Below are 26,079 nucleotides of genomic sequence, written 5' to 3' on the forward strand. Positions count from 1 at the left end.
AGGCGCTACACTGTGTATTGACTTTGACCCACTTGGGATTTTCATTCACTGTTCTCCAGCGATGGCATCCACTGGGGTTTGATGTGTAGTTCGGACTGCTAATACCACAGTGCTTTGCAACATATGCCATAAGAGGCATGAGATCTTGCCAAGGGGAGAGACTCTTTGAATAAAAGCAGGTCTTCTGAACTACGTTGTCGTTGGTCTACTTGTGAGGGGCTCTGGATGAAGGAGTAATTTCCAAAACGTGTCAGCCTGTTTACACTGTTTGCAGAGTGAGTAAGCGCATGCTGCAGACTTCGTAAAGGGATTGTTACCGTGAAGGCTTTCTCACTAAAGGCAACTTTGATGGTTTGATTTGTGCGGTTTAGCCTAAGTCGTGAGAAATGCTCCGCCGCGAGCAATGCGGCCAGTGTTTTTGGGAGGACCCAGCAAGCTGCACGGACAAGTGACGCTTGACAGGGAGTGTTGGATATTTAGCAGCAGGCGCTACACTGTGTATTGACATTAACCCACTCTGGATTTTATTTCACTGTTCTCCAGCGACGGCACCCACTGGGGTTTGGTGTATAGTTCGGACTGCTAACACCACAGTGCTTTGCGACATACGCCGTAGGAGGCGTGAAATCTTGCCAAGGGGCGAGACTCTTTGATTAAAAGCAGGTGCTCCAAACTACGTTGTCGTTGGTCTACTTGTGAGGGGCTCTGGATGAACGAGTAATTTCCGAAATACGTCAGCCTGTCTACAATGCATTTAGAGTGAGTAAGTGCACGCTGCTGACCTCGTTGTAAAGGGATCATTACCGTGAGGGCTTTCTCACTAAAGGCATCTTTGATGCTTTGATTTGTGCGGCTTAGCCTAAGTTGTGAGAAATGCCCTGCCGCGAGCAATGCGGCCTGTGTTGTTGGGAGGACCCGGCATGCTGCACGGACGAGTGACGCTTGACAGGAAGTGTTGGATGTATAGCAGCAGGCGCTACACTGTGTACTGACATTGACCCACTTGGGATTTTATTTCACTGTTCTCCAGCAACGGCACCCACTGGGGTTTTATGTATAGTTCGGACTGCTAATACCACAGTGCTTTGCAACATACACTGTAGGGGGGGTGAGATCTTGCCAAGGGACGGGGCTCTTTGAATAAAAGCAGGTGTTCCGAACTACGGTGTCGTTGGTCTACTTGTGAGGGGCTCTGGATGAAGGAGTAATTTCCGAAACGCATCAGCCTGTTTACATTGTGTGCAGAATGAGTAAGCGCACGCTGCTGACTTTGTAAAGGAATTGTTACAGTGAAGGCTTTCTCACTAAAGGCCACTTTGATGGTTTGATTTGTGCGGTTTAGCCTAAGTCGTGAGAAATGCTCCGCCGCGAGCAATGCGGCCTGTGTTTTTGGGAGGACCCGGCATGCAGCACGGACGAGTGACGCTTGACAGGGAGTGTTGGATGTATAGCAGCAGGCGCTACACTGTGTATTGACATTAACCCACTCTGGATTTTATTTCACTGTTCTCCAGCGACGGCACCCACTGGGGTTTGGTGTATAGTTCGGACTGCTAATACCACAGTGCTTTGCGACATACGCCGTAGGAGGCATGAAATCTTGCCAAGGGGCGGGACTCTTTGATTAAAAGCAGGTGTTCCAAACTACGTTGTCGTTGGTCTACTTGTGAGGGGCTCTGGATGAAGGAGTAATTTCCGAAATATGTCAGCCTGTCTACAATGCATGCAGAGTGAGTAAGCGCACGCTGCTGTCCTCGGAAAGGGATTGTTACCGTGAAGGCTTATTCACTAAAGGCAACTTTGATGGTTTGATTTGTGCGGCTTAGCCTAAGTCGTGAGAAATGCTCCGCCGCTAGCAATGCCGCCTGTGTTTTTGGGAGGACCCGACATGCTGCACGGATGAGTGACGCTTGACAGGGAGTGTTGGATGTATAGCAGCAGGCGCTGCACTGTGTATTTACATTGACCCACTTGTGATTTTATTTCACTGTTCTCCAGCGACGGCACCCAATGGGGTTTGATGTATAGTTCGGACTGCTAATACCACAGTGCTTTGCAACATACGCCATAGGAGGCGTGAGATCTTGTCAAGGGGCGGGACTCTTTGAATCAAAGCAGGTGTTCCGAACTACGCTGTCGTTGGTCTACTTGTGAGGGGCTCTAGATGAAGGAGTAATTTCCGAAAAGCGTCAGCCTGTCTACAATGCGTGCAGCGTGAGTAAGAGCACGTTGCTGACCTCGTTGTAAAGGGAATGTTATCGTGAAGGCTTTCTCAATAAAGGCATTTTGATGGTTTGATTTGTGCGGCTTAGCCTAAGTCGTGAGAAATGCTCCGCCGCGAGCAATGCGGCCTGTGTTTTTGGTAGGACCCGGCATGCAGCACGGACGAGTGACGCTTGACAGGGAGTGTTGGATGTATAGCAGCAGGCGCTACATTGTGTATTGACATTGACCCACTTGGGATTTTCATTCACTGTTCTCCAGCGACGGCACCCACTGGGGTTTGATGCATAGTTCGGACTGCTAATACCACAGTACTTTGCAACATACGCTTTAGGAGGTGTGAGATCTTGCCAAGTGGCGGGACTCTTTGAATGAAAGCAGGTGTTCCGAACTACAATGTCATTGGTTTACTTGTGAGGGGCTCTGAAAGAAGCAGTAATTTCCGAAACGCGTCAGCCTGTCTACAATGCGTACAGAGTGAGTAAGCGCACGCTGCTGACCTCGCTGTAAAGGGATCATTACCGTGAGGGCTTTCTCACTAAAGGCAAATTTGATGGTTTGATTTGTGCGGCTTAGCATAAGACGCGAGAAATGCCCTGCCGCGAGTAATGCGGTCTGTGTTGTTGGGAGGACCTGGCATGCTGCACGGACGAGTGACGCTTGACAGCGATTGTTGGATGTATAGCAGCAGGCGCTACACTGTGTATTGACATTGACCCACTTGGTATTTTATTTCACTGTTCTCCAGCGACGGCACCCACTGGGGTTTGATGTGTAGTTCGGACTGCTAATACCACAGTGCTTTGCAACATACACTGTAGGGGGGGTGAGATCTTGCCAAGGGACGGGGCTCTTTGAATAAAAGCAGGTGTTCCGAACTACGTTGTCATTAGTCTACTTGTGAGGGGCTGTGGATGAACGAGTAATTTCCAAAATACGTCAGCCTGTCTACAATGCATGTAGAGTGAGTAAGTGCACGCTGCTGACCTCGTTGTAAAGGGATCATTACCGTGAGGGCTTTCTCACTAAAGGCATCTTTGATGCTTTGATTTGTGCGGCTTAGCCTAAGTTGTGAGAAATGCCCTGCCATGAGCAATGTTGCCTGTGTTGTTGGGAGGACCTGGCATGCTGCACGGACGAGTGACGCTTGATAGCGAGTGTTGGATGAATAGCAGCAGGCGCTACACTGTGTATTAACATTGACCCACTTGGGATTTTCATTCACTGTTCTCCAGCGACGGCACCCGCTGGGGTTTGATGTGTAGTTCGGACTGCTAATACCACAGTGCTTTGCAACATACGCCATAGAAGGCGTGAGATCCTGCCAAGGGGCGGGACTCTTTGAATAAAAGCAGGTGTTCCGAACTACATTGTCGTTGGTCTACTTGTGAGGGGCTCTGGATGAAGGAGTAATTTCAAAAAGGCGTCAGCCTGTTTACACTGTTTGCAGAGTGAGTAAACGCACGCTGCAGACTTCGTAACGGGATTGTTACTGTGAAGGCTTTCTCACTAAAGGCCACTTTGATGGTTTGATTTGTGCGGTTTAGCTTAAGTCGTGAGAAATGCTCGGCCGCGAGCAATGCGGCCTGTGTTTTTGGGAGGACCCGGCATGCAGCACGGACGAGTGACGCTTGACAGGGAGTGTTGGATGTATAGCAGCAGGCGCTACACTGTGTATTGACTTTGACCCACTTGGGATTTTCATTCACTGTTCTCCAGCGATGGCATCCACTGGGGTTTGATGTGTAGTTCGGACTGCTAATACCACAGTGCTTTGCAACATATGCCATAAGAGGCATGAGATCTTGCCAAGGGGAGAGACTCTTTGAATAAAAGCAGGTCTTCCGAACTACGTTGTCGTTGGTCTACTTGTGAGGGGCTCTGGATGAAGGAGTAATTTCCAAAACGTGTCAGCCTGTTTACACTGTTTGCAGAGTGAGTAAGCGCATGCTGCAGACTTCGTAAAGGGATTGTTACCGTGAAGGCTTTCTCACTAAAGGCAACTTTGATGGTTTGATTTGTGCGGTTTAGCCTAAGTCGTGAGAAATGCTCCGCCGCGAGCAATGCGGCCAGTGTTTTTGGGAGGACCCAGCAAGCTGCACGGACAAGTGACGCTTGACAGGGAGTGTTGGATATTTAGCAGCAGGCGCTACACTGTGTATTGACATTAACCCACTCTGGATTTTATTTCACTGTTCTCCAGCGACGGCACCCACTGGGGTTTGGTGTATAGTTCGGACTGCTAACACCACAGTGCTTTGCGACATACGCCGTAGGAGGCGTGAAATCTTGCCAAGGGGCGGGACTCTTTGATTAAAAGCAGGTGCTCCAAACTACGTTGTCGTTGGTCTACTTGTGAGGGGCTCTGGATGAACGAGTAATTTCCGAAATACGTCAGCCTGTCTACAATGCATTTAGAGTGAGTAAGTGCACGCTGCTGACCTCGTTGTAAAGGGATCATTACCGTGAGGGCTTTCTCACTAAAGGCATCTTTGATGCTTTGATTTGTGCGGCTTAGCCTAAGTTGTGAGAAATGCCCTGCCGCGAGCAATGCGGCCTGTGTTGTTGGGAGGACCCGGCATGCTGCACGGACGAGTGACGCTTGACAGGAAGTGTTGGATGTATAGCAGCAGGCGCTACACTGTGTACTGACATTGACCCACTTGGGATTTTATTTCACTGTTCTCCAGCAACGGCACCCACTGGGGTTTTATGTATAGTTCGGACTGCTAATACCACAGTGCTTTGCAACATACACTGTGGGGGGGTGAGATCTTGCCAAGGGACGGGGCTCTTTGAATAAAAGCAGGTGTTCCGAACTACGGTGTCGTTGGTCTACTTGTGAGGGGCTCTGGATGAAGGAGTAATTTCCGAAACGCATCAGCCTGTTTACATTGTGTGCAGAATGAGTAAGCGCACGCTGCTGACTTTGTAAAGGAATTGTTACAGTGAAGGCTTTCTCACTAAAGGCCACTTTGATGGTTTGATTTGTGCGGTTTAGCCTAAGTCGTGAGAAATGCTCCGCCGCGAGCAATGCGGCCTGTGTTTTTGGGAGGACCCGGCATGCAGCACGGACGAGTGACGCTTGACAGGGAGTGTTGGATGTATAGCAGCAGGCGCTACACTGTGTATTGACATTAACCCACTCTGGATTTTATTTCACTGTTCTCCAGCGACGGCACCCACTGGGGTTTGGTGTATAGTTCGGACTGCTAATACCACAGTGCTTTGCGACATACGCCATAGGAGGCGTGAGATCTTGTCAAGGGGCGGGACTCTTTGAATCAAAGCAGGTGTTCCGAACTACGCTGTCGTTGGTCTACTTGTGAGGGGCTCTAGATGAAGGAGTAATTTCCGAAAAGCGTCAGCCTGTCTACAATGCGTGCAGCGTGAGTAAGAGCACGTTGCTGACCTCGTTGTAAAGGGAATGTTATCGTGAAGGCTTTCTCAATAAAGGCATTTTGATGGTTTGATTTGTGCGGCTTAGCCTAAGTCGTGAGAAATGCTCCGCCGCGAGCAATGCGGCCTGTGTTTTTGGTAGAACCCGGCATGCAGCACGGACGAGTGACGCTTGACAGGGAGTGTTGGATGTATAGCAGCAGGCGCTACACTGTGTATTGACATTGACCCACTTGGGATTTTCATTCACTGTTCTCCAGCGACGGCACCCACTGGGGTTTGATGCATAGTTCGGACTGCTAAATACCACAGTACTTTGCAACATACGCTTTAGGAGGTGTGAGATCTTTCCAAGTGGCGGGACTCTTTGAATGAAAGCAGGTGTTCCGAACTACAATGTCATTGGTTTACTTCTGAAGGGCTCTGAAAGAAGCAGTAATTTCCGAAACGCGTCAGCCTGTCTACAATGCGTACAGAGTGAGTAAGCGCACGCTGCTGACCTCGCTGTAAAGGGATCATTACCGTGAGGGCTTTCTCACTAAAGGCAAATTTGATGGTTTGATTTGTGCGGCTTAGCATAAGACGCGAGAAATGCCCTGCCGCGAGTAATGCGGTCTGTGTTGTTGGGAGGACCTGGCATGCTGCACGGACGAGTGACGCTTGACAGCGATTGTTGGATGTATAGCAGCAGGCGCTACACTGTGTATTGACATTGACCCACTTGGTATTTTATTTCACTGTTCTCCAGCGACGGCACCCACTGGGGTTTGATGTGTAGTTCGGACTGCTAATACCACAGTGCTTTGCAACATACGCCGTAGGAGGCGTGAGATCTTGCCAAGGGGCGGGACTCTTTGAATAAAAGCAGGTGTTCCGAACTACGTTGTCGTTGGTCTACTTGTGAGGGGCTCTGGATGAAGGAGTAATTTCCGAATCGCGTCAGCCTGTCTACAATGCATGCAGAGTGAGTTAGCACACGCTGCTGACCTCATTGTAAAGGGATCGTTACCGTGAGGGCTTTCTCACTAAAGGCAACTTTGATGGTTTGATTTGTGAGGCTTAGCCTAAGTCGCGAGAAATGCCCCGCCGCAAACAATGCGGCTGTGTTGTTGGGAGTAACCGGCATGCTGCACGGACGAGTGACGCTTGACAGCGAGTGTTGGATGTATAGCAGCAGGCGCTACACTATGTATTGACATTGACCCACTTCGGATTTTATTTCACTATTCTCCAGCGACGGCACCCACTGGCATTTGATGTGTAGTTCGGACTGCTAATATCACAGTGCTTTGCAACATGCGCCGTAGGAGGCGTGAGATCTTGCCAAGGGGCGGGACTTTTTGAATAAAAGCAGGTGTTCCGAACTATGTTGCCGTTGGTCTACTTGTGAGGGGCTCTGGATGAAGGAGTAATTTCCGAAATGCGTAAGCCTGTCTACAATGCGTGCAGATTGACTAAGCACATGCTGCTGACCTCGTTGTAAAGGGATCATTATCGTGAGGGCTTACTCACTAAAGGCAACTTTGATGGTTTGATTTTTGCGGCTTAGCCTAAGTCGCGTGAAATGCCCTGCCGCGAGCAATGTGGCCTGTGTTTTGTGGCGGACCTGGCATGTTGCACGGACGAGAGACGCTTGACAGCGAGTGTTGGATGTATAGCAGCAGGCGCTACACTGTGTATTGACATTGACCCACTTGGGATTTTTTTTCACTGTTCTCCAGCGACGGCACCCACTGGGGTTTGATGTGTAGTTCGGACTGCTAATACCACATTACTTTGCAACATACGCCGTAGGAGGCATGAGATCTTGCCAAGGGGCGGGACTCTTTGAATAAAAGCAGGTGTTCCGAACCACATTGACGTTGGTCTACTTGTGAGGGGCTCTGGATGAAGGAGTAATTTCTGTAATGCGTCAGCCTGTCTACAATGCGTGCAGAGTGAGTAAGCGCATGCTGCTGACCTCATTGTAAAGGGATCATTACCGTGAGGGCTTACTCACTAAAGGCAACTTTGATGGTTTGACTTTTACGGCTTAGCCTAAGTCGCAAGAAATGCCCTGCCGCGAGCAATGTGGCCTATGTTGTTGGGAGGACCTGGTATGCTGCACGGACGAGTGACACTTGACAGCGAGTGTTGGATGTATAGCAGCAGGCACTACACTGTGTATTGACATTGACCCACTTCGGATTTTATTTCAGTGTTCTCCAGCGACGGCACACAATGGGGTTTGATGTAGTTCGGACTGCTAATACCACAGTGCTTTGCAACATACGCCGTAGGAGGCGTGAGATCTTGCCAAGGGGTGGGACTCTTTGAATAAAAGCAGGTGTTCCGAACTACGTTGAAGTGTGTCTACTTGTGAGGGGCTCTGGATGAAGGAGAAATTTCCGAAACGCGTCAGCCTGTCTACAATGCATGCAGAGTGAGTAAGCACACGCTGCTGACCTCATTGTAAAGGGATCGTTACCGTGAGGGATTACTCACTAAAGGCAAATTTGATGGTTTGTTTTGTGCGGCTTAGCCTAAGTCACGAGAAATGCCCTGCTGCAAGCAATGTGGCTGTGTTGTTGGGAGGACCCGCCATGCTGCACGGACGAGTGACGCTTGACAGCGAGTGTTGGATGTATAGCAGCAGGCGCTACACTGTGTATTGACATTGACCCACTTGGGATTTTATTTCACTGTTCTCCAGCGACGGCACCCACTGGGGTTTGATGTGTAGTTCGGACTGCTAATACCACAGTACTTTGCAACATATGCCGTAGAAGGCGTGACATCTTGCCAAGGGGCGGGACTCTTTGAATAAAAGCAGGTGTTCCGAACTACGTTGCCGTTGGTCTACTTGTGAGGGGCTCTGGATGAAGGAGTAATTTCCGAAACGCGTCAGCCTGTCTATAATGCATGCAGAGTGAGTAAGCGCACGCTGCTGAACTCATTGTAAAGGGAACGTTACCGTGAGGGCTTTCTCACTAAAGGCAACTTTGATGGTTTGATTTGTGCGGCTTACCCTAAGTCGCGAGAAATACCCCGTCGCAAGGAGTGCGGCTGTGTTGTTGGGAGGACCCGGTATGCTGCACGGACGAGCGACGCTTGACAGCGAGTGTTGGATGTATAGCAGCAGGCGCTACACTGTGTATTGACATTGACCCACTTCGGATTTTATTTCACTGTTCTCCGGCGACGGCACCCACTGGGGTTTGATGTATAGTTCGGACTGCTAATACCACAGTGCTTTGCAACATACGCCATAGGAGGTGTGAGATCTCTCCAAGGGGCGGGACTCTTTGAATAAAAGCAGGTGTTCCGAACTACGTTGTCGTTGGTCTACTTGTGAGGGGCTCTGGATGAAGGAGTAATTTCCGAAATGCGTCAGCCTGTCTACAATGCATGCAGAGTGACTAAACGCATGCTGCTGACCTCGTTGTAAAGGAATCATTACCTTGAGGGCTTTCTCACTAAAGGCAACTTTGATGGTTTGATTTGTGCGGCTTAGCCTAAGTCGCGAGAAATGCCCTGCCGCGAGCTATGTGACCTGTGTTGTTGGGAGGACCTGGCATGCTGCGCGGACGAGTGACGCTTGACAGCGAGTGTTGGATGTATAGCAGCAGGCGCTACACTGTGTATTAAAATTTACCCACTTGGGATTTTATTTCACTGTTCTCCAGCGACGGCACCCAATGGGGTTTGATGTATAGTTCTGACTGCTAATACCACAGTGCTTTGTAACATACGCCGTAGGAGGCGTGAGATCTTGTCAAGGGGCGGGACGCTGTCGTTGGTCTATTTGTGAGGGGCTCTAGATGAAGGAGTAATTTCCGAAACGCGTCAGCCTGTCTACAATGCTTGCAGAGTGAGTAAGCGCACGCAGCTGACCTCGTTGTAAAGGGATTGTTATCGTGAATGCTTTCTCAATAAAGGCATTTTGATGGTTTGATTTGTGCGGCTTAGCCTAAGTCACGAGAAATGCCCTGCCGCGAGCAATGTGGCCTGTGTTGTTGGGAGGACCTGGCATGCTGCACGGACAAGTGACGCTTGACAGCGAGTGTTGGATGTATAGCAGCAGGCGCTACACTGTGTATTGACATTGACCCACTTGGTATTTTATTTCACTGTTCTCCAGCGACGGCACCCACTGGGGTTTGATGTGTAGTTCGGACTGCTAATACCACTGTGCTTTGCAACATACTCCATAGGAGGCGTGAGATCTCTCCCAGGGGCGGGACTCTTTGAATAAAAGCAGGTGTTCTGAACTACGTTACCATTGGTATACTTGTGAGGGGCTCTGGATCAAGGAGTAATTTCCGAAACGCATCAGCCTGTCTATAATGCATGCAGAGTGAGTAAGCGCACGCTGCTGACCTCATTGTAAAGGGATCGTTACCGTGAGGGCTTTCTCACTAAAGGCAGTTTTGATGGTTTGATTTGTGCGGCTTAGCCTAAGTTGCGAGAAATGCCCCCCCACAAGCAATGTGGCTGTGTTCTTGGGAGGACCCCGCACGCTGCACGGACGAATGACACTTGACAGCTAGTGTTGGACGTATAACAGCAGCAGGCACTACACTGTGTATTGACATTGACCCACTTGGGATTTTATTTCACTGTTCTCCAGCGACGGCACCCAATGGGGTTTGATGTATATTTCGGACTGCTAATACCACAGTGCTTTGCAACATACGCCGTAGGAGGCGTGAGATCTTGTCAAGGGGCGGGACTCTTTGAATCAAAGAAGGTGTTCCGAACTACGCTGTTGTTGGTCTACTTGTGAGGGGCTCTGGATGAAGGAGTAATTTCCGAAACGCGTCAGCCTGTCTACAATGTGTGCAGAGTGAGTAAGCGCACGCTGCTGACCTCGTTGTAAAGGGATTGTTATCGTGAAGGCTTTCTCAATAAAGGCATTTTGATGGTTTGCTTTGTGCGGCTTAGCCTAAGTCGGGAGAAATGCCCTGCCACGAGCAATGTGGCCTGTGTTGTTGGGAGGACCTGGCATGCTGCACGGACAAGTGATGCTTGACAGCGAGTGTTGGATGTATAGCAGCAGGCGCTACACTGTGTATTGACATTGACCCACTTGGTATTTTATTTCACTGTTCTCCAGCGACGGCACCCACTGGGGTTTGATGTGTAGTTCGGACTTCTAATACCACAATGCTTTGCAACATACGCCGTAGGAGGTGTGAGATCTTGCCAAGGGGCGGGACTCTTTGAATAAAAGCAGGTGTTCCGAACTACTTTGTCGTTGGTCTACTTGTGAGGGGCTCTGGATGAAGGAGTAATTTCCGAATCGCGACAGCCTGTCTACAATGCATGCAGAGTGAGTAAGCACACGCTGCTGACCTCATTGTAAAGGGATTGTTATCGTGAAGGCTTTCTCAATAAAGGCATTTTGATGGTTTGATTTGTGCGGCTTAGCCTAAGTCGTGAGAAATGCTCCGCCGCGAGCAATGCGACCTGTATTGTTGGGAGGACCCGGCATGCTGCATGGACGAGTGACGCTTGACAGGGAGTGTTGGATGTATAGCAGCAGGCGCTACACTGTGTATTGACATTGACACACTTGGGATTTTATTTCACTGTTCTCCAGAGACGGCACCCACTGGGGTTTGATGCATAGTTCGGACTGCTAATACCACAGTACTTTGCAACATACGCTTTAGGAGGTGTGAGATCTTGCCAAGTGGCGGGGCTCTTTGAATGAAAGCAGGTGTTCCGAACTACAATGTCGTTGGTTTACTTGTGAGGGGCTCTGAAAGAAGGAGTAATTTCCGAAACGCGTCAGCCTGTCTACAATGCGTGCAGAGTGAGTAAGCGCACGCTGCTGACCTCGCTGTAAAGGGATCATTACCGTGAGGGCTTTCTCACTAAAGGCAAATTTGATGGTTTGATTTGTGCGGCTTAGCATAAGACGCGAGAAATGCCCTGCCGCGAGTAATGCGGCCTGTGTTGTTGGGAGGACCTGGCATGCTGCACGGACGAGTGACGCTTGACAGCGATTGTTGGATGTATAGCAGCAGGCGCTACACTGTGTATTGAAATTTACCCACTTGGGATTTTAATTCACTGTTCTCCAGCGACGGCACCCACTGGGAATTGATGTATAGTTCGGACTGCTAATACCACAGTGCTTTGCAACATACGCCGTAGAAGGCGTGAGATCTTGCCAAGGGGCGGGACTCTTTGTATAAAAGCAGGTGTTCCGAACTACTTTGTCGTTGGTCTACTTGTGAGGGGCTCTGGATGAAGGAGTAATTTCCGAATCGCGACAGCCTGTCTACAATGCATGCAGAGTGAGTAAGCACACGCTGCTGACCTCATTGTAAAGAGATCGTTACCGTGAGGGCTTTCTCACTAAAGGCAACTTTGAAGGTTTGTTTGAGCGGCTTAGCCTAAGTCGCGAGAAATGCCCCGCCGCAAACAATGCGGCTGTGTTGTTGGGAGGAACCGGCATGCTGCACGGACGAGTGACGCTTGACAGCGAGTGTCGGATGTATAGCAGCAGGACCTACACTGTGTATTGACAGTGACCCACTTGGGATTTAATTTTACTGTTATCCAGCGACTGCACCCACTGGGGATTGATGTATAGTTCGGACTGCTAATACCACAGTGCTTTGCAACATACGCCGTAGGAGGCGTGAGATCTCGCCCAGGGGCGGGACTCTTTGAATAAAAGCAGGTGTTCCGAACTACGTTGTCGTTGGTCTAATTGTGAGGGGCTCTGGATGAAGGAGTAATTTCCGAAACGCGTCAGCCTGTCTACAATGCATGCAGAGTGAGTAAGCGCACGCTGCTGACCTCATTGTAAAGGGATAGTTACCGTGAGGGCTTTCTCACTCAAGGCAACTTTGATTTTTTGATTTGTGTGGCTTAGCCTAAGTCGCGAGAAATGCCCCCCCACAAGCAATGCGGCTGTGTTGTTGGGAGGACCCCGCACGCTGCACGGACGAGTGACACTTGACAGCTAGTGTTGGATGTATAGCAGCAGGCACTACACGGTGTATTTACATTGACCCACTTGGGATTTTATTTCACTGTTCTCCAGCGACGGCACCCAATGGGGTTTGATGTATAGTTCGGACTGCTAATACCACATTGCTTTGCAACATACGCCGTAGGAGGCGTGAGATCTTGTCAAGGGGCGGGACTCTTTGAATCAAAGCAGGTGTTCCGAACTACGCTGTCGTTGGTCTACTTGTGAGGGGCTCTGGATGAAGGAGTAATTTCCGAAGAGCGTCAGCCTGTCTACAATGCGTGCAGAGTGAGTAAGAGCACGCTGCTGACCTCATTGTAAAGGGATTGTTATCGTGAAGGCTTTCTCAATAAAGGCATTTTGATGGTTTGATTTGTGCGGCTTAGCCTAAGTCATCAGAAATGCTCCGCCGCGAGCAATGCGACCTGTATTGTTGGGAGGACCCGGCATGCTGCATGGACGAGTGACGCTTGACAGGGAGTGTTGGATGTATAGCAGCAGGCGCTACACTGTGTATTGACATTGACACACTTGGGATTTTATTTCACTGTTCTCCAGAGACGGCACCCACTAGGGTTTAATGCATAGTTCGGACTGCTAATACCACAGTACTTTGCAACATACGCTTTAGGAGGTGTGAGATCTTGCCAAGTGGCGGGACTCTTTGAATGAAAGCAGGTGTTCCGAACTACAATGTCGTTGGTTTACTTGTGAGGGGCTCTGAAAGAAGGAGTAATTTCCGAAACGCGTCAGCCTGTCTACAATGCGTGCAGAGTGAGTAAGCGCACGCTGCTGACCTCGCTGTAAAGGGATCATTACCGTGAGGGCTTTCTCACTAAAGGCAAATTTGATGGTTTGATTTGTGCAGCTTAGCATAAGACGCGAGAAATGCCCTGCCGCGAGTAATGCGGCCTGTGTTGTTGGGAGGACCTGGCATGCTGCACGGACGAGTGACGCTTGACAGCGATTGTTGGATGTATAGCAGCAGGCGCTACACTGTGTATTGACATTGACCCACTTGGTATTTTATTTCACTGTTCTCCAGCGACGGCACCCACTGGGGTTTGATGTGTAGTTCGGACTGCTAATACCACAGTGCTTTGCAACAGAAGCCGTGGGAGGCGTGAGATCTTGCCAAGGGGCGGGACTCTTTGAATAAAAGCAGGTGTTCTGAACTACGTTGTCGTTGGTCTACTTGTTAGGGGCTCTGGATGAAGGAGTAATTTCAGAATCGCGTCAGCCTGTCTACAATGCATGCAGAGTGAGTAAGCACACGCTGCTGACCTCATTGTGAAGGGATCGTTACCGTGAGGGCTTTTTCACTAAAGGCAACTTTGATGGTTTGATTTGTGCGGCTTAGCCTAAGTCGCGAGAAATGCCCCGCCGCAAACAATGCGGCTGTGTTGTTGGGAGGAACCGGCATGCTGCACGGATGAGTGACGCTTGACAGCGAGTGTTGGATGTATAGCAGCAGGCGCTACACTATGTATTGACATTGACCCACTTCGGATTTTATTTCACTGTTCTCCAGCGACGGCACCCACTGGGGTTTGATGTATAGTTCGGACTGCTAATACCACAGTACTTTGCAAGATACGCCGTAGGAGGTGTGAGATCTTGCCAAGGGGCGGGACTCTTTGAATAAAAGCAGGTGTTCCAAACTACGTTGTCATTGGTCTACTTGTGAGGAGCTCTGGATGAACGAGTAATTTCCGAAATACGTCAGCCTGTCTACAATGCATGTAGAGTGAGTAAGTGCACGCTGCTGACCTCGTAGTAAAGGGATCATTACCGTGAGGGCTTTCTCACTAAAGGCATCTTTGATGCTTTGATTTGTGCGGCTTAGCCTAAGTTGTGAGAAATGCCCTGCCGCGAGCAATGCGGCCTGTGTTGTTGGGAGGACCCGGCATGCTGCACGGACGAGTGATGCTTGACAGGGAGTGTTGGATGTATAGCAGCAGGCGGTACACTGTGTACTGACATTGACCCACTTGGGATTTTATTTCACTGTTCTCCAGCAACGGCACCCACTGGGGTTTTATGTATAGTTTGGACTGCTAATACCACAGTGCTTTGCAACATACACTGTAGGGGGGGTGAGATCTTGTCAAGGGACGGGGCTCTTTGAATAAAAGCAGGTGTTCCGAACTACGTTGTCGTTGGTCTACTTGTGAGGGGCTCTGGATGAAGGAGTAATTTCCGAAACGCATCAGCCTGTTTACATTGTGTGCAGAGTGAGTAAGCGCACGCTGCTGACTTTGTAAAGGAATTGTTACAGTGAAGGCTTTCTCACTAAAGGCAACTTTGATGGTTTGATTTGTGCAGTTTAGCCTAAGTCGTGGGAAATGCTCCGCCGCGAGCAATGCGGCCTGTGTTTTTGGTAGGACCCGGCATGCAGCACGGACGAGTGACGCTTGACAGGGAGTGTTGGATGTATAGCAGCAGGTGCTACACTGTGTATTGACATTGACCCACTTGGGATTTTCATTCACTGTTCTCCAGCGACGGCACCCACTGGGGTTTGATGCATAGTTCGGACTGCTAATACCACAGTACTTTGCAACATACGCTTTAGGAGGTGTGAGATCTTGCCAAGTGGCGGGACTCTTTGAATGAAAGCAGGTGTTCCGAACTACAATGTCGTTGGTTTACTTGTGAGGGGCTCTGAAAGAAGGAGTAATTTCCGAAACGCGTCAACCTGTCTACAATGCGTGCAGAGTGAGTAAGCGCACGCTGCTGACCTCGCTGTAAAGGGATCATTACCGTGAGGGCTTTCTCACTAAAGGCAAATTTGATGGTTTGATTTGTGCGGCTTAGCATAAGACGCGAGAAATGCCCTGCCGCGAGTAATGTGGCCTGTGTTGTTGGGAGGAACTGGCATGCTGCACGGACGAGTGACGCTTGACAGCGATTGTTGGATGTATAGCAGCAGGCGCTACACTGTGTATTGAAATTTACCCACTTGGGATTTTAATTCACTGTTCTCCAGCGACGGCACCCACTGGGAATTGATGTATAGTTCGGACTGCTAATACCACAGTGCTTTGCAACATACGCCGTAGAAGGCGTGAGATCTTGCCAAGGGGCGGGACTCTTTGTATAAAAGCAGGTGTTCCGAACTACTTTGTCGTTGGTCTACTTGTGAGGGGCTCTGGATGAAGGAGTAATTTCCGAATCGCGACAGCCTGTCTACAATGCATGCAGAGTGAGTAAGCACACGCTGCTGACCTCATTGTAAAGAGATCGTTACCGTGAGGGCTTTCTCACTAAAGGCAACTTTGAAGGTTTGTTTGAGCGGCTTAGCCTAAGTCGCGAGAAATGCCCCGCCGCAAACAATGTGGCTGTGTTGTTGGGAGGAACCGGCATGCTGCACGGACGAGTGACGCTTGACAGCGAGTGTCGGATGTATAGCAGCAGGACCTACACTGTGTATTGACAGTGACCCACTTGGGATTTAATTTTACTGTTATCCAGCGACTGCACCCACTGGGGATTGATGTATAGTTCGGACTGCTAATACCACAGTGCTTTGCAACATACGCCGTAGGAGGCGTGAGATCTCGCCCAGGGGCGGGACTCTTTGAATAAAAGCAGGTGTTCCGAACTACGTTGTTGTTGGTCTAATTGTGAGGGGCTCTGGATGAAGGAGTAATTTCCGAAACGCGTCAGCCTGTCTACAATGCATGCAGAGTGAGTAAGCGCACGCTGCTGACCTCATTGTAAAGGGATAGTTACCGTGAGGGCTTTCTCACTCAAGGCAACTTTGATTTTTTGATTTGTGCGGCTTAGCCTAAGTCGCGAGAAATGCCCCCCCACAAGCAATGCGGCTGTGTTGTTGGGAGGACCCCGCACGCTGCCCGGACGAGTGACACTTGACAGCTAGTGTTGGATGTATAGCAGCAGGCACTACACGGTGTATTTACATTGACTCACTTGGGATTTTATTTCACTGTTCTCCAGCGACGGCACCCAATGGGGTTTGATGTATAGTTCGGACTGCTAATACCACAGTGCTTTGCAACATACGCCGTAGGAGGCGTGAGATCTTGTCAAGGGGCGGGACTCTTTGAATCAAAGCAGGTGTTCCGAACTACGCTGTCGTTGGTCTACTTGTGAGGGGCTCTGGATGAAGGAGTAATTTCCGAAGAGCGTCAGCCTGTCTACAATGCGTGCAGAGTGAGTAAGAGCACGCTGCTGACCTCGTTGTAAAGGGATTGTTATCGTGAAGGCTTTCTCAATAAAGGCATTTTGATGGTTTGATTTGTGCGGCTTAGCCTAAGTCATCAGAAATGCTCCGCCGCGAGCAATGCGACCTGTATTGTTGGGAGGACCCGGCATGCTGCATGGACGAGTGACGCTTGACAGGGAGTGTTGGATGTATAGCAGCAGGCGCTACACTGTGTATTGACATTGACACACTTGGGATTTTATTTCACTGTTCTCCAGAGACGGCACCCACTAGGGTTTAATGCATAGTTCGGACTGCTAATACCACAGTACTTTGCAACATACGCTTTAGGAGGTGTGAGATCTTGCCAAGTGGCGGGACTCTTTGAATGAAAGCAGGTGTTCCGAACTACAATGTCGTTGGTTTACTTGTGAGGGGCTCTGAAAGAAGGAGTAATTTCCGAAACGCGTCAGCCTGTCTACAATGCGTGCAGAGTGAGTAAGCGCACGCTGCTGACCTCGCTGTAAAGGGATCATTACCGTGAGGGCTTTCTCACTAAAGGCAAATTTGATGGTTTGATTTGTGCGGCTTAGCATAAGACGCGAGAAATGCCCTGCCGCGAGTAATGCGGCCTGTGTTGTTGGGAGGACCTGGCATGCTGCACGGACGAGTGACGCTTGACAGCGATTGTTGGATGTATAGCAGCAGGCGCTACACTGTGTATTGACATTGACCCACTTGGTATTTTATTTCACTGTTCTCCAGCGACGGCACCCACTGGGGTTTGATGTGTAGTTCGGACTGCTAATACCACAGTGCTTTGCAACATACGCCGTGGGAGGCGTGAGATCTTGCCAAGGGGTGGGACTCTTTGAATAAAAGCAGGTGTCCCGAACTACGTTGTCGTTGGTCTACTTGTGAGGGGCTCTGGATGAAGGAGTAATTTCAGAATCGTGTCAGCCTGTCTACAATGCATGCAGAGTGAGTAAGCACACGCTGCTGACCTCATTGTGAAGGGATCGTTACCGTGAGGGCTTTCTCACTAAAGGCAACTTTGATGGTTTGATTTGTGCGGCTTAGCCTAAGTCGCGAGAAATGCCCCGCCGCAAACAATGCGGCTGTGTTGTTGGGAGGAACCGGCATGCTGCACGGATGAGTGACGCTTGACAGCGAGTGTTGGATGTATAGCAGCAGGCGCTACACTATGTATTGACATTGACCCACTTCAGATTTTATTTCACTGTTCTCCAGCGACGGCACCCACTGGGGTTTGATGTATAGTTCGTACTGCTAATACCACAGTACTTTGCAAGATACGCCGTAGGAGGTGTGAGATCTTGCCAAGGGGTGGGACTCTTTAAATAAAAGCAGGTGTTCCAAACTACGTTGTCATTGGTCTACTTGTGAGGAGCTCTGGATGAACGAGTAATTTCCGAAATACGTCAGCCTGTCTACAATGCATGTAGAGTGAGTAAGTGCACGCTGCTGACCTCGTAGTAAAGGGATAATTACCGTGAGGGCTTTCTCACTAAAGGCATCTTTGATGCTTTGATTTGTGCGGCTTAGCCTAAGTTGTGAGAAATGCCCTGCCGCGAGCAATACGGCCTGTGTTGTTGGGAGGACCCGGCATGCTGCACGGACGAGTGATGCTTGACAGGGAGTGTTGGATGTATAGCAGCAGGCGGTACACTGTGTACTGACATTGACCCACTTGGGATTTTATTTCACTGTTCTCCAGCAACGGCACCCACTGGGGTTTTATGTGTAGTTCGGACTGCTAATACCACAGTGCTTTGCAACATACACTGTAGGGGGGGTGAGATCTTGTCAAGGGACCGGGCTCTTTGAATAAAAGCAGGTGTTCCGAACTACGTTGTCGTTGGTCTACTTGTGAGGGGCTCTGGATGAAGGAGTAATTTCCGAAACGCATCAGCCTGTTTACATTGTGTGCAGAGTGAGTAAGCGCACGCTGCTGACTTTGTAAAGGAATTGTTACAGTGAAGGCTTTCTCACTAAAGGCAACTTTGATGGTTTGATTTGTGCGGTTTAGCCTAAGTCGTGGGAAATGCTCCGCCGCGAGCAATGCGGCCTGTGTTTTTGGTAGGACCCGGCATGCAGCACGGACGAGTGACGCTTGACAGGGAGTGTTGGATGTATAGCAGCAGGCGCTACACTGTGTATTGACATTGACCCACTTGGGATTTTCATTCACTGTTCTCCAGCGACGGCATCCACTGGGGTTTGATGTGTAGTTCGGACTGCTAATACCACAGTGCTTTGCAACATATGCCATAGAAGGCGTGAGATCTTGCCAAGGGGCGGGACTCTCTGAATAAAAGCAGGTGTTCCAAACTACATTGTCGTTGGTCTACTTGTGAGGGGCTCTGGATGAAGGAGTAATTTCAAAAACGCGTCAGCCTGTTTACACTGTTTGCAGAGTGAGTAAATGCACGCTGCAGACTTCGTAAAGGGATTGTAACCGTGAAGGCTTTCTCACTAAAGGCAACTTTGATGGTTTGATTTGTGCGGCTTAGCCTAAGTCATGAGAAATGCTCCGCCGCGAGCAATGCGGCCAGTGTTTTTGGGAGGACCCAGCAAGCTGCACGGACAAGTGACGCGTGACAGGGAGTGTTGGATATATAGCAGCAGGTGCTACACTGTGTATTGACATTAACCCACTTGGGATTTTATTTCACTGTTCTCCTTCGACGGCACCCACTGGGGTTTGGTGTATAGTTCGGACTGCTAATACCACAGTGCTTTGCGTCATACGCCGTAGGAGGCGTGAAATCTTGCCAAGGGGCGGGACTCTTTGATTAAAAGCAGGTGTTCCAAACTACGTTGTCGTTGGTCTACTTGTGAGGGGCTCTGGATGAACGAGTAATTTCCGAAATACGTCAGCCTGTCTACAATGCATTTAGAGTGAGTAAGTGCACGCTGCTGACCTCGTTGTAAAGGGATCATTACCGTGAGGGCTTTCTCACTAAAGGCATCTTTGATGCTTTGATTTGTGCAGCTTAGCCTAAGTTGTGAGAAATGCCCTGCCGCGAGCAATGCGGCCTGTGTTGTTGGGAGGACCCGGCATTCTGCACGGACGAGTGACGCTTGACAGGAAGTGTTGGATGTATAGCAGCAGGCGCTACACTGTGTACTGACATTGACCCACTTGGGATTTTATTTCACTGTTCTCCAGCAACGGCACCCACTGGGGTTTTATGTATAGTTCGGACTGCTAATACCACAGTGCTTTGCAACATACACTGTAGGGGGGGTGAGATCTTGCCAAGGGACGGGGCTCTTTGAATAAAAGCAGGTGTTCCGAACTACGTTGTCGTTGGTCTACTTGTGAGGGGCTCTGGATGAAGGAGTAATTTCCGCAACGCATCAGCCTGTTTACATTGTGTGCAGAGTGAGTAAGCGCACGCTGCTGACTTTGTAAAGGAATTGTTACAGTCAAGGCTTTCTCACTAAAGGCCACTTTGATGGTTTGATTTGTGCGGTTTAGCCTAAGTCGTGAGAAATGCTCCGCCGCGAGCAATGTGGCCTGTGTTTTTGGGAGTACCCGGCATGCAGCACGGACGAGTGACGCTTGACAGGGAGTGTTGGATGTATAGCAGCAGGCGCTACACTGTGTATTGACATTAACCCACTCTGGATTTTATTTCACTGTTCTCCAGCGACGGCACCCACTGGGGTTTGATGTATAGTTCGGACTGCTAATACCACAGTACTTTGCAAGATACGCCGTAGGAGGTGTGAGATCTTGCCAAGGGGAGGGACTCTTTGAATAAAAGCAGGTGTTGCAAACTACGTTGTCATTGGTCTACTTGTGAGGAGCTCTGGATAAACGAGTAATTTCCAAAATACGTCAGCCTGTCTACAATGCATGTAGAGTGAGTAAGTGCACGCTGCTGACCTCGTTGTAAAGGGATCATTACCGTGAGGGCTTTCTCACTAAAGGCATCTTTGATGCTTTGATTTGTGCGGCTTAGCCTAAGTTGTGAGAAATGCCCTGCCGCGAGCAATGCGGCCTGTGTTGTTGGGAGGACCCGGCATGCTGCACGGACGAGTGACGCATGACAGGGAGTGTTGGATGTATAGCAGCAGGCGCTACACTGTCTACTGACATTGACCCACTTGGGATTTTATTTCACTGTACTCCAGCAACGGCACCCACTGGGGTTTTATGTATAGTTCGGACTGCTAATACCACAGTGCTTTGCAACATACACTGTAGGGGGGGTGAGATCTTGCCAAGGGACGGGGCTCTTTGAATAAAAGCAGGTGTTCCGAACTACGTTGTCATTAGTCTACTTGTGAGGGGCTGTGGATAAACGAGTAATTTCCAAAATACGTCAGCCTGTCTACAATGCATGTAGAGTGAGTAAGTGCACGCTGCTGACCTCGTTGTAAAGGGATCATTACCGTAAGGGCTTTCTCACTAAAGGCATCTTTGATGCTTTGATTTGTGCGGCTTAGCCTAAGTTGTGAGAAATGCCCTGCCATGAGCAATGTTGCCTGTGTTGTTGGGAGGACCTGGCATGCTGCACGGACGAGTGACGCTTGATAGCGAGTGTTGGATGAATAGCAGCAGGCGCTACACTGTGTATTAACATTGACCCACTTGGGATTTTCATTCACTGTTCTCCAGCGACGGCACCCGCTGGGGTTTGATGTGTAGTTCGGACTGCTAATACCACAGTGCTTTGCAACATACGCCATAGAAGGCGTGAGATCCTGCCAAGGGGCGGGACTCTTTGAATAAAAGCAGGTGTTCCGAACAACATTGTCGTTGGTCTACTTGTGAGGGGCTCTGGATGAAGGAGTAATTTCAAAAACGCGTCAGCCTGTTTACACTGTTTGCAGAGTGAGTAAACGCACGCTGCAGACTTCGTAACGGGATTGTTACTGTGAAGGCTTTCTCACTAAAGGCCACTTTGATGGTTTGATTTGTGCGGTTTAGCCTAAGTCGTGAGAAATGCTCGGCCGCGAGCAATGCGGCCTGTGTTTTTGGGAGGACCCGGCATGCAGCACGGACGAGTGACGCTTGACAGGGAGTGTTGGATGTATAGCAGCAGGCGCTACACTGTGTATTGACATTGACCCACTTGGGATTTTCATTCTCTGTTCTCCAGCGATGGCATCCACTGGGGTTTGATGTGTAGTTCGGACTGCTAATACCACAGTGCTTTGCAACATATGCCATAGGAGGCATGAGATCTTGCCAAGGGGAGAGACTCTTTGAATAAAAGCAGGTCTTCCGAACTACGTTGTCGTTGGTCTACTTGTGAGGGGCTCTGGATGAATGAGTAATTTCCAAAACGCGTCAGCCTGTTTACACTGTTTGCAGAGTGAGTAAGCGCATGCTGCAGACTTCGTAAAGGGATTGTTACCGTGAAGGCTTTCTCACTAAAGGCAACTTTGATGGTTTGATTTGTGCGGCTTAGCCTAAGTCGTGAGAAATGCTCCGCCGCGAGCAATGCGGCCAGTGTTTTTCGGAGGACCCAGCAAGCTGCACGGACAAGTGACGCTTGACAGGGAGTGTTGGATATTTAGCAGCAGGCGCTACACTGTGTATTGACATTAACCCACTCTGGATTTTATTTCACTGTTCTCCAGCGACGGCACCCACTGGGGTTTGGTGTATAGTTCGGACTGCTAACACCACAGTGCTTTGCGACATACGCCGTAGGAGGCGTGAAATCTTGCCAAGGGGCGGGACTCTTTGATTAAAAGCAGGTGTTCCAAACTACGTTGTCGTTGGTCTACTTGTGAGGGGCTCTGGATGAACGAGTAATTTCCGAAATACGTCAGCCTGTCTACAATGCATTTAGAGTGAGTAAGTGCACGCTGCTGACCTCGTTGTAAAGGGATCATTACCGTGAGGGCTTTCTCACTAAAGGCATCTTTGATGCTTTGATTTGTGCGGCTTAGCCTAAGTTGTGAGAAATGCCCTGCCGCGTGCAATGCGGCCTGTGTTGTTGGGAGGACCCGGCATGCTGCACGGACGAGTGACGCTTGACAGGAAGTGTTGGATGTATAGCAGCAGGCGCTACACTGTGTACTGACATTGACCCACTTGGGATTTTATTTCACTGTTCTCCAGCGACGGCACCCACTGGGGTTTGATGCATAGTTCGGACTGCTAATACCACAGTACTTTGCAACATACGCTTTAAGAGGTGTGAGATCTTGCCAAGTGGCGGGACTCTTTGAATGAAAGCAGGTGTTCCGAACTACAATGTCGTTGGTTTACTTGTGAGGGGCTCTGAAAGAAGGAGTAATTTCCGAAACGCGTCAGCCTGTCTACAATGCGTGCAGAGTGAGTAAGCGCACGCTGCTGACCTCGCTGTAAAGGGATCAATACCGTGAGGGCTTTCTCACTAAAGGCAAATTTGATGGTTTGATTTGTGCGGCTTAGCATAAGACGCGAGAAATGCCCTGCCGCGAGCAATGCGGCCTGTGTTGTTGGGAGGACCTGGCATGCTGCACGGACGAGTGACGCTTGACAGCGATTGTTGGATGTATAGCAGCAGGCGCTACACTGTGTATTGAAATTTACCCACTTGGGATTTTAATTCACTGTTCTCCAGCGACGGCACCCACTGGGAATTGATGTATAGTTCGGACTGCTAATACCACAGTGCTTTGCAACATACGCCGTAGAAGGCGTGAGATCTTGCCAAGGGGCGGGACTCTGTGTATAAAAGCAGGTGTTCCGAACTACTTTGTCGTTGGTCTACTTGTGAGGGGCTCTGGATGAAGGAGTAATTTCCGAATCGCGACAGCCTGTCTACAATGCATGCAGAGTGAGTAAGCACACGCTGCTGACCTCATTGTAAAGAGATCGTTACCGTGAGGGCTTTCTCACTAAAGGCAACTTTGAAGGTTTGTTTGAGCGGCTTAGCCTAAGTCGCGAGAAATGCCCTGCCGCAATCAATGCGGCTGTGTTGTTGGGAGGAACCGGCATGCTGCACAGACGAGTGACACTTGACAGCGAGTGTCGGATGTATAGCAGCAGGACCTACACTGTGTATTGACAGTGACCCACTTGGGATTTAATTTTACTGTTATCCAGCGACTGCACCCACTGGGGATTGATGTATAGTTCGGACTGCTAATACCACAGTGCTTTGCAACATACGCCGTAGGAGGCGTGAGATCTCGCCCAGGGGCGGGACTCTTTGAATAAAAGCAGGTGTTCCGAACTACGTTGTCGTTGGTCTAATTGTGAGGGGCTCTGGATGAAGGAGTAATTTCCGAAACGCGTCAGCCTGTCTACAATGCATGCAGAGTGAGTAAGCGCACGCTGCTGACCTCATTGTAAAGGGATAGTTACCGTGAGGGCTTTCTCACTCAAGGCAACTTTGATTTTTTGATTTGTGCAGCTTAGCCTAAGTCGCGAGAAATGCCCCCCCACAAGCAATGCGGCTGTGTTGTTGGGAGGACCCCGCACGCTGCACGGACGAGTGACACTTGACAGCTAGTGTTGGATGTATAGCAGCAGGCACTACACGGTGTATTTACATTGACCCACTTGGGATTTTATTTCACTGTTCTCCAGCGACGGCACCCAATGGGGTTTGATGTATAGTTCGGACTGCTAATACCACAGTGCTTTGCAACATACGCCGTAGGAGGCGTGAGATCTTGTCAAGGGGCGGGACTCTTTGAATCAAACCAGGTGTTCCGAACTACGCTGTCGTTGGTCTACTTGTGAGGGGCTCTGGATGAAGGAGTAATTTCCGAAGAGCGTCAGCCTGTCTACAATGCGTGCAGAGTGAGTAAGAGCACGCTGCTGACCTCGTTGTAAAGGGATTGTTATCGTGAAGGCTTTCTCAATAAAGGCATTTTGATGGTTTGATTTGTGCGGCTTAGCCTAAGTCATCAGAAATGCTCCGCCGCGAGCAATGCGACCTGTATTGTTGGGAGGACCTGGCATGCTGCATGGACGAGTGACGCTTGACAGGGAGTGTTGGATGTATAGCAGCAGGCGCTACACTGTGTATTGACATTGACACACTTGGGATTTTATTTCACTGTTCTCCAGAGACGGCACCCACTAGGGTTTAATGCATAGTTCGGACTGCTAATACCACAGTACTTTGCAACATACGCTTTAGGAGGTGTGAGATCTTGCCAAGTGGCGGGACTCTTTGAATGAAAGCAGGTGTTCCGAACTACAATGTCGTTGGTTTACTTGTGAGGGGCTCTGAAAGAAGGAGTAATTTCCGAAACGCGTCAGCCTGTCTACAATGCGTGCAGAGTGAGTAAGCGCACGCTGCTGACCTCGCTGTAAAGGGATCATTACCGTGAGGGCTTTCTCACTAAAGGCAAATTTGATGGTTTGATTTGTGCGGCTTAGCATAAGACGCGAGAAATGCCCTGCCGCGAGTAATGCGGCCTGTGTTGTTGGGAGGACCTGGCATGCTGCACGGACGAGTGACGCTTGACAGCGATTGTTGGATGTATAGCAGCAGGCGCTACACTGTGTATTGACATTGACCCACTTGGTATTTTATTTCACTGTTCTCCAGCGACGGCACCCACTGGGGTTTGATGTGTAGTTCGGACTGCTAATACCACAGTGCTTTGCAACATACGCCGTGGGAGGCGTGAGATCTTGCCAAGGGGCGGGACTCTTTAAATAAAAGCAGGTGTCCCGAACTACGTTGTCATTGGTCTACTTGTGAGGGGCTCTGGATGAAGGAGTAATTTCAGAATCGCGTCAGCCTGTCTACAATGCATGCAGAGTGAGTAAGCACACGCTGCTGACCTCATTGTGAAGGGATCGTTACCGTGAGGGCTTTCTCACTAAAGGCAACTTTGATGGTTTGATTTGTGCGGCTTAGCCTAAGTCGCGAGAAATGCCCCGCCGCAAACAATGCGGCTATGTTGTTGGGAGGAACCGGCATGCTGCACGGATGAGTGACGCTTGACAGCGAGTGTTGGATGTATAGCAGCAGGCGCTACACTATGTATTGACATTGACCCACTTCGGATTTTATTTCACTGTTCTCCAGCGACGGCACCCACTGGGGTTTGATGTATAGTTCGGACTGCTGATACCACAGTACTTTGCAAGATACGCCGTAGGAGGTGTGAGATCTTGCCAAGGGGTGGGACTCTTTGAATAAAAGCAGGTGTTCCAAACTACGTTGTCATTGGTCTACTTGTGAGGAGCTCTGGATGAACGAGTAATTTCCGAAATACGTCAGCCTGTCTACAATGCATGTAGAGTGAGTAAGTGCACGCTGCTGACCTCGTAGTAAAGGGATCATTACCGTGAGGGCTTTCTCACTAAAGGCATCTTTGATGCTTT

The sequence above is a fragment of the Triturus cristatus genome, chromosome 1_2, assembly GCF_964204655.1.
Source record: "Triturus cristatus chromosome 1_2, aTriCri1.1, whole genome shotgun sequence".
Classification (NCBI taxonomy): Eukaryota; Metazoa; Chordata; class Amphibia; order Caudata; family Salamandridae; genus Triturus; species Triturus cristatus.